The 16,747-nt window shown below is 36.8% G+C and overlaps 1 pseudogene; it reads right to left on the reverse strand.

Moving 5' to 3' along the window:
* Window positions 1–1,998: 1,998 nt before the first annotated feature.
* On the reverse strand, window positions 1,999–11,799 carry LOC144341965 (ATP-binding cassette sub-family C member 5-like; annotated as a pseudogene).
* Window positions 11,800–16,747: the final 4,948 nt, after the last annotated feature.

Here is a 16,747-nt window from a genome sequence, read left to right on the forward strand (position 1 = left end):
TGCAAGCCAATTACATTAAACATTGTAGATGGACAACTGGACATATAACTTATCATAATTAAAAAGTCGGTCTTGCCGTAAAATAGTATTCAATAGTCACGTTATATTACAAATTATTTTATAGCAAGTCTTGGTATATGCACCTACCTTCGATTTCAGCAACACAAATCAAAATCATCGCTCTCGGAAGCTACCACACTGGGTCGCAGATTTAAACCAATTTAAAACGAAGTCTCTGTTTAACTAAAATTGTGGAGATAGCGTGGTCAACTACGACTTAGTCGAATAAAATAACCCAAAAACACCCATTTTACTTTGCTTTTTTGTTTATCCAGTGTACTATTATGTTTTCAGTCACAATACTGAAGACGCACCTTAATAACGCTTTAGAACCGATGACTACGCGATATTTGAGTAATAAATGCCAATCTATTGAAACATTATCTGCCCTACATTTATTAATATCCATGCATTTCAATCACCCGATGTATATTATTTTTAACCAATTTTAATCGGTATATATCATAAGGCGTCACCAATATGACAATTGAACACTTTTGTGAATGTCAGATTAATAATTTGCAATATTAGGCAAAATTAATTGGGTTCCGATGAACGGATTTAGTACTTTTGCTGGTGCAGAAATTTTGCTTGAAGATAGATGAAGATAGCAGAGATGAGACAGCTGTTTTGATGTTTCAGTGAAACAAATGCGTTTAAAATAAAGAAAATGACATGGTAAATGAAACTGGATACGTCATATATGTGGCGCTTTGAGTGTGTGCGAGCTGTTGAAATAAAGGTACTGAGCACTAAGTGTACAAACGTTGAAACTGTTCGTAGCATGTTGGCAGCCTCCATATCCCATAATAATACCCATTAACAAATTATTTCCATAGCGCTATAATTTATTATTGTACTAGGAATAATTTATGCTAATAACTTGTCAAGGGGTCGCGATACCTTTCAATATTCATGAAACAACTTTTTATCTTATTGGAGGAGAACATTTCCTGTGATTCGCCAGCGCGCACATAGTGTTGCCGATTTTGTTTGTAAAAAGTATTTTTTCGCCAGGTTAAACCTGCTGAAATCAGGTTTATGCATGTAAAAAAGAGTTCTCATTGTGTATATTTGTGTGCATTCATACCGTAAGTTCTACGTGGATGGACTGGGAGATGGGGCATGGGCGCTGAGTGCCACAGTTTCTGTTTTATGATATATCCGATATTATACAAGTCTTCATTCCACAGTGGTGAACATATTTTTTTTGTAAACCTCAGAGCTCATTGTAAATCTTTGCTTCGCTTTGATTGGCAACGAGTCCTTCGGGTCGTTAACGCTGTATGTCGACCTCTGTTGGAGTGAACATTTCTAGGTTATATATATATATTACTTTACAGTTCGATAATGTAGCAGTTGCGCTGTTAATCTGGAAACATACTAAACTGCCGATGAAGTGTGAGCTGGTGTATTTACAGAGCAAACATTCATAGTCACTACTACGTAATGAAATGAAACATGCAACACTTGAAGAAAATATATTTTTACTTTATTTGTCTGGTTATATAATTTCAGCAGAAACCTTGTATTTATTTTTTTCACCGTACTGAAAGAAGCACTCAACAATGCTATCACATTTCTAGTCAAACAATACAGGCGTTTCTGCACATGAATTTCTGCAACACACTCACGGCATTTGTGTTGTGCACACATTGGACATTCTACTCGTCTCATTCACACAATTGTATCCAAATCCTGATTATTAAACTAGTATATTCTGTTTCTTAAAATGTGCATTCATTTATTTTATTAAATTGTAACAACATCTACCCTAGCATCATTCGGAATGAAAAAAGGCGCATCTTTGGACTTTGAAATTGAGCAAGCAAAACTCAAAGCACTCCTGGAAATGAAAGTAACTGTAATCTCCGACAACAATATAGTAATCTTTCAGGTTGTCAATTGAAGAATAAAAAGAACTCTATGTGGGAATAATCAGTACAGTCTACCCCCGTCGTCATTGTTTTCAGCAGCTGCCATCATTGCACTGAATCTTGAATTTGAATCAGCAAGAAGGAGGGAGGGTTTGTCAAACTCAGTAACCCATAGAAGGAGGGAAATCATTGTCATTAACAAATACAGTTACATAATTGGCATATAACAAACATATACCATATTTTTAATATGCATTATGTTTCCAAACGTATTTTCCTAATTAGTTATGCGGATTGGTAAATACAACAAATTTACTAATTTACTTCGTATTGTATTTGCGAATATGATGAATGAATGTTATTGGTAACTTGTTACCTTTCCCTGGTCCATGATCATAATTTCATCACAATTCAAGACAGTGTTCAGCCTGTGTGCTATTATTAACATAGTACAATCTTGAAATGCGTCTTTAATTGTTTGTTGTATAAGACTGTCAGTCGCTGTATCAATAGAAGCAGTGGCTTCGTCCAACAGTAGGATCATTAGATTTCATTCACTTGTTTGTTTGTTTTTGTCAATCTATCCACAACTTATAACGCATGACAGATAGCAATGTTATGAACGATCACATGTTATAAATAAGAACATTGGACAATGCGATTAGGAAATACTCATTTCAAGTACACACTATTAAGATCGTGCCCAATGGAGGGTATAATATGACAGTAAAGTGCATTCACCTAAATGTCTATGTTAATTGAATGCCCATACTTTTGTATAGGAATGCAACATATTTTTTAAAATGTTCCATTCATCATTATTCCAAAAAAGAAGCAATGCACTATATCCCCCGAATAATAACGACACTGTGAACTGAACATTACCTTTGATTTTCTGAGCAACGCTCTTGCCATACATAGTAACTGTCTTTCTCCAACTGAAAAATTCTCACCATTTTCAACAACGGAGGCATCCAATTTTCCTTCGAGTTCAAGTACCTGCATAAAAGTTAATTAAGACTGTCATTTGAGGAAGTAATACCTTATTAATAAAAACAAGTCTAATCATAACCAGTTCTACAACGTCACCAGGCACAACCTGAATTAATGTAATTACCGTGCTTTTCATGTGACTGTCATGAATTTGTTTTCGCCTATCTGTTGACCGACTTAATTAGCTGATTATTAGCTGAATTGCTGTGTTATGTCTGTCATCGTGTAGGCCTATTTGAAGTTTTGGACGGAACTTGGCTCAGTGATTTGGAACTAATTACAAGATACCGTCGCTATTCTGACATCCGTAGTTATTAATGTAGTGAACGATTAATCAAAAGATATGACGTATTCAGTACTTAGTATGATTGGCTTTATGATTGAAGGTTACGCCCTAGAGTCTTTTACTGCTTTGTAATTGGTTAGAGTTTTGAAAATGAATAAAGAGAGTTTGAGTTGGTCTTGACGAACACAGCACGATAGACGCAGAAGAGAGAGAGAGTGCAGTCCTGGAGAGACTTGGGGCGAGCCTTGACGCAGTCTAAAAGAGTCTTGGTTCAGCCTTGTGAAAGTCTTGGGGACTTTTCCCCAGGGCGCTGTGTCTTAGAGAGTGCTCGATTGACCGACTAAGACGAGAGCTGAAACGTATTTCGTTGTGTGTGTCTTATTTGACTGTAAAGTATAAGTGACTTTCCCGATCCCGTACCTCAAGGGGACGAGATAGAGAGACGAGACGAGTTTCCCCCCTGGCAAGTGTGGAGAACCCCGTGAAGAAGATTTTCCCCCTGATATGACACTTGTCCAATGCAGACCACACCTTCTCATCAGAGTGTTGTTGATATGGGTCCAAATTATATCTGAAATAAAAAGAAATATGATAACATACATTCAGTTTTAGAGGTTATCTATCTACAATATACTAATAACACGTACCGAAATATTTCGTCTATAATCAATCATTTTAGTATTAGTCAACAGTACGTGAACTTTTTGTCAACCATTAATCATGCTTTTGAGAAACGCTGCCAAATAATAGAATTATTAACTGCAAATTCAACAATTAAACCACCTGAAATTTCATTATTATCAAACTACATTTGGCATACTTGATTAATAACAGATTAAAAAGTATTCGTTGATACATACATACATACATGATACGTTGATACATGCTGCCGTCAAATAAGTTAATAACAACTTAAACATATACTCTAATAGTTTACAATAAAATTAAGAATGACATCATACCTGACAGTTCCAACAAACAAAACAGGATCTTGCGCAATTACGGATAATCTGTATCTCAAATCATAAAGTTCCTGTATCAATTCCATCAATATAAATAGCACCTGAAGTTGGCTCCCTCAGATGAAATAAACAAGCACCAAGAGAAGTTTTCCCTGGAAATTGAATACGGGATCCTTTGGTACTCAATCGAAATTACAAGCATATATATATGGAGATATAAACATGACACAGAACATTTGTAACAGATTGGCTCACCGTCACGTCATATCACACAACACTGCCCCAAAAATCATAGGTTGATATGGTGTGTAGTGAATCGCTTTTTACAATGACTAATTAGACATGTGCAATTTGAATTTTCCACGTCACAAAAACAAAAGCCTAGTATAATCACGGAAATAACGACCTGCCCAGTTACAAACACTTGAATGTAAGTAATCGAAATTACATGCACATATACGAAAAATGTGTAATAAGAAGTATTACACTGCCCTTAACATTCGTGTCAATGGATGTCACTAGAATGTTTAGCATATGACGTGTCACGACTATTTTCAGGTGACTCGAGGACGTTGAAATATCAAAAACAATAATTGAATCAGTTGTAATTCATTCACAGTTAATAATATACCTGCTCCAGTTCTACCGACAAGTCCTATCTTTTGCATTGGCTCCACTTTGAAAGAGACTCCTCTTAAAGCGAGAGGAAGGTTTTCACGGAAGCGCATCTTCAATTCTTTTACCAGATACTGCAAATAGTTGATAACTATTCTAATCAAATGGCTTACTAAATATGATGGTATACAAGGAGTTCTGTCAGGTGTTTCGAAAGGTGTCAGCACGTGTAACACCCACAACTACCCTCAACAATCAACCAGTGGACATCACTCCAAAAACACACTCAGAATTAGCGTCAGGGAGGAAAATAGATCTCGATTGTACTAGATCACACACTGGCTCAGAATATCCCAATAAATTCTTTTAGAAGGTGCCTCACTGATTTCGGACTCGGTTTTTTGGACATTTGACTGCGCACGAAGATACTGTAATTGTCAGCAACCTCATGTCTCAACCTTCTTGTGACCAGTCCTTTCTGTTTGCAGTGTTTTCAGGGAAATAGAACTGATTGAACTTCGGCCGCCATGTATTAGTCAGTACATGTGCAGCCTGTGCTGAAAAACGTCATCTGACATGTAGACGTTTCAAAACCCGAGTAGTAAAATAAAAATTATTGATAGGACCTCTACGCCGTCTGGTGGTAGGGTAATTTGGTTAAGGGACCTACCCCCTTCATATATCTACTGCTATTTGTAATGACCGAGTTAATCAATAATAATAATTATTTATGGGATAATTATTCTAATATTCCACTGTTTTACAGAACACCTCAATTTGATCTTATGATTTAAGTAAATTATTAATAGCGGTTATTATGAATAGTTATAAAATACAAAAGATGGATAAACACACGATGTATACATAAATGAATTACATTATAATCGGATATATATTGATAATATTTGGTAATTCTTGTCCTAAGTGACTATTCAAAATAGCACTACGTTTCGAGCAAGGACTCTTCTTCGAAGGCATTTAAGAAGAAGTTTTAACAGCAGTGTTTAAACGTATTATAAGGCAGTATAAAGAATAGTTACATTGAACAAAGATTACCAAATATTATCCATTATATATCATGTTCATCAGACGAATCAGTGTTCATCTATTCACTATAACTGGTTGAAGTATCTATATTTCTCACTAATAGTTGATTTAAAAAATCGCAATATTCTTACTTTAGTATAATAATGTATTCGCTCAACTGATGTAAACCGGGCTTCACATTCTGCAATTAACCTTACAGCAAAATTGAACATTCCTGTCAACTGATAAAAAAAAGTTATGTTAAATTTGTCAAAAATCATGTTTTGATGAACAGCTTACAAATGGTGCTTCTAGGGGTGTACACATGTACTATATAACAGTGTAGCAAACATTTTGTTTACAAAAATGCTTTAACCTGACTGAAGTTTCACAGGAGAAAAAAAGATCAATTACATGGTTTGGACGCGATGTTGGATTTTCTGCGAAAATCATGACTAGCTTGGTTCTTTGTAACATAAAAGTTGAGATCTTCGCACATGATGTAAAATAGCTTCCGTTCAAGTATTTGCATTAATGAGAAGAAAAGCCCAACATAACCTGAACATAAGCTGATGTCGACAAACATATCACAATGTTATATGTTAACAAATAATGCATGTTTTCGCAAAGTCGTAATTTGTGAAAAACATTTTGCTAATGTAAATGTATATAATTCATGGAATGCATACAGATTTTACAGCCACATCTTGAGCTTTTGAACACGCGTTAGCCATATGACCAAGGACTGCAAAAGCAGTATTCATAAACCTTACATGTTCCATTACAAATAAACGCAATTGTTTCTTGTTTTCATTTACTCCGGTTATTAATCATATTTCTGTAATTCATTCAACTTTTACAGTGTGGTTTGATATTACTGTGATTGGCGCTACAAACTTCACCAACGCTCAAACATTTGTTCGCTACTATCGCACAGCTTTCAAACGAGAACGCGTAATTAATCAAATGTGAATAATGTAAATTTTGTCGAATATATTTTTGCATAATTCTGTTATCGGTATAAATTTCAGTTGCAGTAACGGAATGTACAATAAAACGGAAAGAACAGGCCTGGAGATGTATAATTAGATACATTATTCTCACCTGTATTGTGTATGAGAGGGCTATTCCACTATATGCTGGGGTATCAGGCCACGAGTTAGAACTGCCATCAGGGAAGTAAATAACGTAGTTGTCATGGCGATTATATCCAACTTTACAGCAACCCACTGATTTGTCAGATTAAACAACAGAAAGGGGATCGAATTCAGATCCACTAAATCTATTATAGAAAAAAAGAGATTAAGTATACAAACATACTCCAACCCCCCCCCCCCTCCCCCAATGTCTAAAATCAATTACAATAGTTATAGATTTGAAAAACTTATTTTATCAAGCTCAATTATTATTAACATTTTTCTGAAAGGGGTGACAGCATGAATGTTTCACTCACCTTTTGTAGAATTCCATTTGTTTCCTATAGGCATGGACAATAGACAATCCTTGGATAGTTGCCGTCATGTGTGAAAACCATGGTGATCGGCTTATATTCTCAAGGCGCTTTAGTTCCCGCATTGCATGGCGAAAGTATGAATAACTGACAATCAAAATTATGCTAAATGGGATGAAAGCCAATAAGTACCATCGAAACACCAGAGATATGGACAGAAAGGTAAAAAATATACTGGAAGAATAGTACAGCATCACTTCAACTGTAGTCGGCAACTGTACATCAACTATAAGAAAAAAGAATACGACAATTATAGTTAGCTGCGCGCACGTTTTAAAGGCTGATTGATTTCAATTTCGATGTGTGTGCCTTCATAGAGTGTCTGGCATAGTACACATCTTATCCACCTTCGTCTAGATCTTTTGAAAATCTATTAAGAATTCGTCCTGATGGCGTTGTATCAAAAAACGTCATAGGACTTCTGAATACTACGTTGAAAACTTTGTTATGCAAATTATTTGAAGCTTTCAGTGTACACTGTTGATAAGAAACACACATTATCGAACAATATTAAACACAAAGTATGAATTATATATTCTGTTATGTGTTTTTTTTGAACAGCAAATATACAAATCAGGAAATCTTACTTATAGTATTAAGTAATTCGAATTGAACTGTAATTGTACTGTTTTAACGCAAGTCGATCAGAAAAAGTGTAATTCCATTAGAACAACAATATTTTTAATCCGTTGTTTTGTGCGCGTCTAGCCGTCATTGCCGATGTTGAAATGGTCAAATCTTATAGTACTTACCTTCACATATAAAATGCAATTTAAAGTTGTAAACGACCGTAGAATACCAATTAAGATAATATATATGTACGCAAAATATGCTTTATTTGTATTCTCTGTTATAAAGCCAGTTGGGATAGTCTCATTAGCATATGAAGTATTCGTATTAAAATTAGTGTTAAAAGGGGCAGTACTGCTGTCCTATCGAAATGTAAAAAAAAATCTGTCATGCAGCAACAAGAGTGTGTATTAATACATATCTAGATATGTCATATGGTATAACTTATGAAAAGTGGAAATATCACACCTGTACAACTGTGAACAAAAGCCATATAGTAAAATTTACTAATAACATCAAAATAATCCACAATAACAATACAACAACAAAATAAAACCCACGTGGACGCCATACATGGGCATTGAATCAAATTCTAAAACAAGCTGGGGCGCACCAGCAAACTATCATGGGTAATATTGATACGAAATTAGAACAAAATCAGCCAAGGCATGCCTATAAAAAACGGTTGATGACAAGTTAAATTAGTGTTAAATATGTCTATCGCAAATCAAAGCGCATATATCGATCATCATTTCTTTGAACAAATTCGGTCAAGACAAACGTACAGAACGAAATACATTAGTCATTAAAGTGAAAACATATTTGCTGATGTCAAAATAATTTTTCATAAGCAGAAGTTAGTACAATTATTTCACCCAATAACGTTCTGCCATAAAAAATCATATTCCATTTCCGCGACAATTTATGTTGTACCGTAAGCTATCACGAAGAAGCCTGACAATTTACTAAATTCAAAAAAAATACCTTATTTGTATGAGTGATCCAATAACCAAGCCACCAACTACTAGCAGCAAAACAACCATTAGCCACGAACAGTGTGAATATTGTGAAAAATGAAATCATATTTCCGCCAGCGCTTTGTATATAACCATGATATGTAGCCAATTTGACATTGTCTTCTGATTGTTCTTGCTTGGTCATTAATTCACCTAGTATCAGAAATAATCAAATAAACAAATTAAAAGTGTGTCAAATAAACTTGGTGGTCACAAATGTATGTAATAAATGTTAGCAAATAATCATGATGCATCATGGTGCTTATGTTTAGTAAATTGATTATGTTAGGTAGACTTTTTGATAGACAAATGAGATGTGTGTATTATATCCTCACCTTAGAATCGTGGTCAAAGTAGTTCAAAGTGTAAAATTGCATAATGTGCCAACATTTTAATTAACTGTTGACTCTCATAAATTGATCCCAGCCCATTATTATTATTATTATTATTATTATTATTATTATTATTATTATTATTATTATTATTACCGAATGGTTGATATTACAATACAATATACAGTAGAACAGTATGCCAACACATGTATGTGGACTTAACTTACCACCATTACATTCACCAATGCTATCAACACTGGTAGCAATGGATATTCTGGAAGAAGCAGTTTTCACCGATGAGCCACCATAAACGTCGGGCTCAAACAGGATACTTTTATCGCTATTTAAACTGTTTGGGATATCCGACATAGATATATCAATTGAACCATCTACTTCTATACCTTTATCAGTATGGAAACGTTTTATTAAATTTGCATAATGACCACCGGAAGTCATTAACCACTGATGTGTTCCACTTTCATGAATTCTGCCATCTTGCATAACCAGAATCTCGTCAGAACCACTCAAGTACTATGCAAATGACAAAAAAAAATGAAAACGTGGATTAAAATAAAAGCTATTATAAGTTTCGACACCTTGTTCACTCAGTGTCCAGTGTCAGTGTTGCGTTTGATAATTAGTAAATTCACACGCATCCAATTCGCATTGCTAATATATATATATATATATATATATATATATATATATATATATATATATATATATATATATATATATATATATATATATATATATATATATATATATATATATATATATATATTGGATGGATTAAATTATTCATACAAATTATGCTCCCTTGTGCTTGTTAAATGTTCGTAATGGGCCATTCCAGTTTATATCTGCACCCCCTGTTGATGTGGTCGGATTTCCAGCACTGTATGATGGGGAAAATACCCCGGAATTTCAACTGTATATGGAGAAACAGAATCTGGGAATCCAGACGAGTATGAAAACAAATTCCTGGAAAACCAGGCAGTTATGGCTACTAAATAAAATATGGCCTAGTTTATCTCGCCACATACCGGTTGATGAGGTTGGATTTCCAACAGTATGACTAAAAAAACTTGGAATTCTGACTGTATATGGTAAAAAAATTGGGCCAGTATGAAATAGTTATCACTGAAATTAGATAAGGATGGTGGCACGAATGAGCTCATCAACACCGTGAATCAGGACTAGTTTGGATTTCCATTATCAAATATAAAATTTTGAACTTGGTAAATTAGCATATGATGAGAGTTATATTTGGAAATCCTACTCTGTATGGTGGCACAATGGAACTCATCAACACCATAAGTAGGAACTATAGTGTTGGGTTTCCATTACTGTATGGTGAATGGTGATTTGGAAATAAAACTTTGTATGACTTATACACCCATGGAAATTATACCCTGTATGAAGTAACACACAAGCTCATCAACAGGGGGTGTAGATATAAACTGGAATGGCCCAATCTGTAATCTACTTATATTCTAATGATATGATATTTCTAAATAACCTCAAGAATAAGGAGAATATATAATTTATGTAACTATGGTCTGTTCTTTATGTCAATGTATAACAAAAGAGATGATTTTAATATTAGCATCATTAATTTTCCATTCCTTCATACATTAGTAAAACTAGGACCTGTATTATTGCATATGCCTATTTTTAAAAGAAACATTGTCTTATTTTATTCAAACTATTATTGTTTGGTAGAGAACGACTCGCATTAAATTTCAAAAACATGTTTGAAAGATATAAAACATATGATTCAATATGACAACACTGATCTAAGATGGCACCAATACCACTTGTCTGGTGTACACGTCAGGTTTCAAACAGAAGCCACTTGATCATCACAACGGTAGCCACATGAAACACAGAAAGAGCTTACCCTTTCTGAAACACCTGACATTACTTTATGATTACCGCGTGGCCTGTACCCCAATTTCTCTTACTGATTTGTTTTCTTTGACCTTTCTTCTAAATTCCCTTCAGTGACCATGGATTCGCATATCTTTTGGGTATGTGGTTATTCCAATGTTCTGTGGTTTGACAATTGTTTCAAATTCGAGATGTCTGAATGAGGGGACCCCTTAGTAAGTACGTAAATATAATACCAACGAATGGAATAGTTGGCTTCAGTGAAGTAAACTGGATGAAAAATTCTTATTGATACATAGACATAGAATATCAATGTAGTATTCACCAAATAAATTATTCACACAATTACCTACATATGTAATAAAACTGAGTTTATATTGGCATAGTATGCACTTGTCGTAATTGGAATATACATTGAAGAACACATGTCTGGAACATTGCAAACTAACCTGCAGCTGATGAGTAACAAACAACACTGTTTTACCCTGCAGAGCATCTTTAATATAATGATTGAAAATATGCTGTCCAACATGTGTATCTACTGCACTCAGTGGGTCATCTAATAAGTATATATCACTATCAGCATACAAAGCTCTAGCTAGGCTCACCCTCTGTTTCTGACCACCACTTAAATTGATACCTCTCTCTCCAATCTGCATGTCATACAAACACACAATAATGATTAGTGGAGATACAAATATTTTGGATAAATCCTACCAGATTAACAGTAATGTGATTGTTATACCCAAAAAAGTTTCCATTGTTTTGGTTGATGATTCGAAATATTTACATAAAAGACAATTCCAATGTTATAATTATTAGTATATGAGCAAGTGTGACATCCTGGGGTCCTGTGTTTTACCTCCGATACATTTTGACCCAGAGTTATTTTCACCCTCGATATAATTAATTGAACCGCGTTCAATACATAACAACAGAGATATCATCCTTTATCTACAATCTTGCCAGTGTCAATTTGTGGTATAAACTATAATGTAATCATTGTGCATCCATATTCATTCCAGAAATGTGTTGTGAAATGTGTATGAGCGATATACATAAACATCGCACTTTCAGAATATGATAGTAATTTTAGAACAGATAATGTGTGATTTAGGGAAATCTGCTATATTTGTGTATGCTAATTAGATAACGAAACTCAAAATGGTAGGAAGGTCAGCCACGTTTCCGGGTGCTGCTCAACATTTTTACAGAAATGTCAATAACCCTGAAAAAAATGTCCAAGGGCAATTCGTTAATACATATTAAACGAAAAGGTTAGCGAAATTGATTCCTACATAACTTTTATTATAAGAAAAAGCTTATCAGAATGACAAACATTTACTCACACTCAAACGTAGCAGGAATTCCGAACCATGGAGTCAAAACTGTGTATCAACTTATAACATTTATTTAGCACCACACGACCTGCCTGGAATGCACCCAAAACTTTGTCGTTGTGCTTTGGATGTAGCCACCAATATGATTGTTCTATAATTACTACCTTCTTTCAGACTTGAGCAAATATGGGAAGAAGAACTGCGAAAAAATGGAATTGAGAAATCGTCTCTATTTAAAGTTTTTATTCAGCAAATTCCACCTTTTAATTTGTGTTGCTGCTTTGTTGGTGTATAACATTATTATATTTCTACTCACTGTAAGTACCACTCATATAAGTTATGAATAATTGCTCGTCTCCTCATGAGTGTGATGTATTGAATTTATAAAGCCGATTAAAAACATTAGAATAAATTATGACAATCAGCGAATATTGTATTGTCAGTGCTAATAAAGACACTTAATATATGTCTACGATGAGATCGCGCGTGCGCAAATGTACACATTGCGTAATGTTCAGCCCATCATGCTATCGGCCTTATAAAATGTTTCCACAATTATTCGAATGATATTGTTTGTGCAAATGCTTATACACTTATGGCAGTGTTATTATTAAACTTGTAGTTAGGTACATTTATATCAATTGTGAAGCTGTCAGTACAATCAAAACAACAACCATAAAAATGGTGCAAAGCCGACACTCGTATCCAATTTAATATTCCTTTTCACTTAAGATATCATCGTGAAATGAACAAATCTAAGAGGTCTATATGTATAATATCAAATCAATCGGCCTTGTAACGTATGCAAATTTTAACGTGCGATGTAGACACGCCCTATTATGTCTACATCGCGCGTTAAAATTTGCATATAACATATAACAAAGTTGTGATAAAAGGAAAGAGTGGTATAAACAAGGATCAGTGATTACTTGAAATCGATACAAGGAAGGGGGGTAAAAGAAAAGTTATATAACAATTTATTATTTAATAATTTATTAAAATACATAAGTTTGTCCAACTCCCTGTGGAGAAACAGTGCTGAAAACAAGTTGGGCGATTTTAGTTGAAACGTAGTACGACGCCCTCAACCATCGCACACAAGCAGAGAGCCAAGTAAAACCGACGGACGCGCAACTCTGTGCCGGTTGCCAAGTGTGACTGAGCTCTTCTGTTGTCCATTCCTCCGTGATGTTCTAGGTTCGACGGTAATCCTCCGTTATATGCAAGTATAAACAAATTTTAGACCTTTTATTAGCCCATGATAACTGAAAATGTGGGCAAATAACACCGAATAAACGGCAAGGTAAAGACTATGTCTAATTATAGTAAATACGTACTGCGTGCGTGACTCGAACCGGCGCTCGCATACGGCACCCAATCGCCTAGCCCCACGCCACTACACGTCTTCCCCTCGGCCACCGGGCATCCCCAAAAAAGGATGCTTAATGACCGAGCTTATTACGTGCAGAGAACGTGAAACCCGTCCACGCGATACGCGCCACACAGCATGGCCAGAATGCGGCAAAGGCCTTCAGATCTGGCTGTAGTAGGATGGTGAAAGTAATGGTACAGCATTTTAACAGTGAATAAGTACTGAGAAATAATTTTTAAACTCATAGTTGCTGTCGACATAGGAAGTAAAGTAAGCAAATAACACCGAATAAACGGCAAGGTAAAGACTATGTCTAATTATAGTAAATACGTACTGCGTGCGTGACTCGAACCGGCGCTCGCATACGGCACCCAATCGCCTAGCCCCACGCCACTACACGTCTTCCCCTCGGCCACCGGGCATCCCCAAAAAAGGATGCTTAATGACCGAGCTTATTACGTGCAGAGAACGTGAAACCCGTCCACGCGATACGCGCCACACAGCATGGCCAGAATGCGGCAAAGGCCTTCAGATCTGGCTGTAGTAGGATGGTGAAAGTAATGGTACAGCATTTTAACAGTGAATAAGTACTGAGAAATAATTTTTAAACTCATAGTTGCTGTCGACATAGGAAGTAAAGTAAGCAAATAACACCGAATAAACGGCAAGGTAAAGACTATGTCTAATTATAGTAAATACGTACTGCGTGCGTGACTCGAACCGGCGCTCGCATACGGCACCCAATCGCCTAGCCCCACGCCACTACACGTCTTCCCCTCGGCCACCGGGCATCCCCAAAAAAGGATGCTTAATGACCGAGCTTATTACGTGCAGAGAACGTGAAACCCGTCCACGCGATACGCGCCACACAGCATGGCCAGAATGCGGCAAAGGCCTTCAGATCTGGCTGTAGTAGGATGGTGAAAGTAATGGTACAGCATTTTAACAGTGAATAAGTACTGAGAAATAATTTTTAAACTCATAGTTGCTGTCGACATAGGAAGTAAAGTAAGCAAATAACACCGAATAAACGGCAAGGTAAAGACTATGTCTAATTATAGTAAATACGTACTGCGTGCGTGACTCGAACCGGCGCTCGCATACGGCACCCAATCGCCTAGCCCCACGCCACTACACGTCTTCCCCTCGGCCACCGGGCATCCCCAAAAAAGGATGCTTAATGACCGAGCTTATTACGTGCAGAGAACGTGAAACCCGTCCACGCGATACGCGCCACACAGCATGGCCAGAATGCGGCAAAGGCCTTCAGATCTGGCTGTAGTAGGATGGTGAAAGTAATGGTACAGCATTTTAACAGTGAATAAGTACTGAGAAATAATTTTTAAACTCATAGTTGCTGTCGACATAGGAAGTAAAGTAAGCAAATAACACCGAATAAACGGCAAGGTAAAGACTATGTCTAATTATAGTAAATACGTACTGCGTGCGTGACTCGAACCGGCGCTCGCATACGGCACCCAATCGCCTAGCCCCACGCCACTACACGTCTTCCCCTCGGCCACCGGGCATCCCCAAAAAAGGATGCTTAATGACCGAGCTTATTACGTGCAGAGAACGTGAAACCCGTCCACGCGATACGCGCCACACAGCATGGCCAGAATGCGGCAAAGGCCTTCAGATCTGGCTGTAGTAGGATGGTGAAAGTAATGGTACAGCATTTTAACAGTGAATAAGTACTGAGAAATAATTTTTAAACTCATAGTTGCTGTCGACATAGGAAGTAAAGTAAGCAAATAACACCGAATAAACGGCAAGGTAAAGACTATGTCTAATTATAGTAAATACGTACTGCGTGCGTGACTCGAACCGGCGCTCGCATACGGCACCCAATCGCCTAGCCCCACGCCACTACACGTCTTCCCCTCGGCCACCGGGCATCCCCAAAAAAGGATGCTTAATGACCGAGCTTATTACGTGCAGAGAACGTGAAACCCGTCCACGCGATACGCGCCACACAGCATGGCCAGAATGCGGCAAAGGCCTTCAGATCTGGCTGTAGTAGGATGGTGAAAGTAATGGTACAGCATTTTAACAGTGAATAAGTACTGAGAAATAATTTTTAAACTCATAGTTGCTGTCGACATAGGAAGTAAAGTAAGCAAATAACACCGAATAAACGGCAAGGTAAAGACTATGTCTAATTATAGTAAATACGTACTGCGTGCGTGACTCGAACCGGCGCTCGCATACGGCACCCAATCGCCTAGCCCCACGCCACTACACGTCTTCCCCTCGGCCACCGGGCATCCCCAAAAAAGGATGCTTAATGACCGAGCTTATTACGAGTCACGCACGCAGTACGTATTTACTATAATTAGACATAGTCTTTACCTTGCCGTTTATTCGGTGTTATTTGCTTACTTTACTTCCTATGTCGACAGCAACTATGAGTTTAAAAATTATTTCTCAGTACTTATTCACTGTTAAAATGCTGTACCATTACTTTCACCATCCTACTACAGCCAGATCTGAAGGCCTTTGCCGCATTCTGGCCATGCTGTGTGGCGCGTATCGCGTGGACGGGTTTCACGTTCTCTGCACGTAATAAGCTCGGTCATTAAGCATCCTTTTTTGGGGATGCCCGGTGGCCGAGGGGAAGACGTGTAGTGGCGTGGGGCTAGGCGATTGGGTGCCGTATGCGAGCGCCGGTTCGAGTCACGCACGCAGTACGTATTTACTATAATTAGACATAGTCTTTACCTTGCCGTTTATTCGGTGTTATTTGCTTACTTTACTTCCTATGTCGACAGCAACTATGAGTTTAAAAATTATTTCTCAGTACTTATTCACTGTTAAAATGCTGTACCATTACTTTCACCATCCTACTACAGCCAGATCTGAAGGCCTTTGCCGCATTCTGGCCATGCTGTGTGG

The sequence above is a fragment of the Saccoglossus kowalevskii genome, chromosome 8 (assembly GCF_978046115.1).
Source record: "Saccoglossus kowalevskii chromosome 8, keSacKowa6.1, whole genome shotgun sequence".
NCBI lineage: Eukaryota > Metazoa > Hemichordata > Enteropneusta > Harrimaniidae > Saccoglossus > Saccoglossus kowalevskii.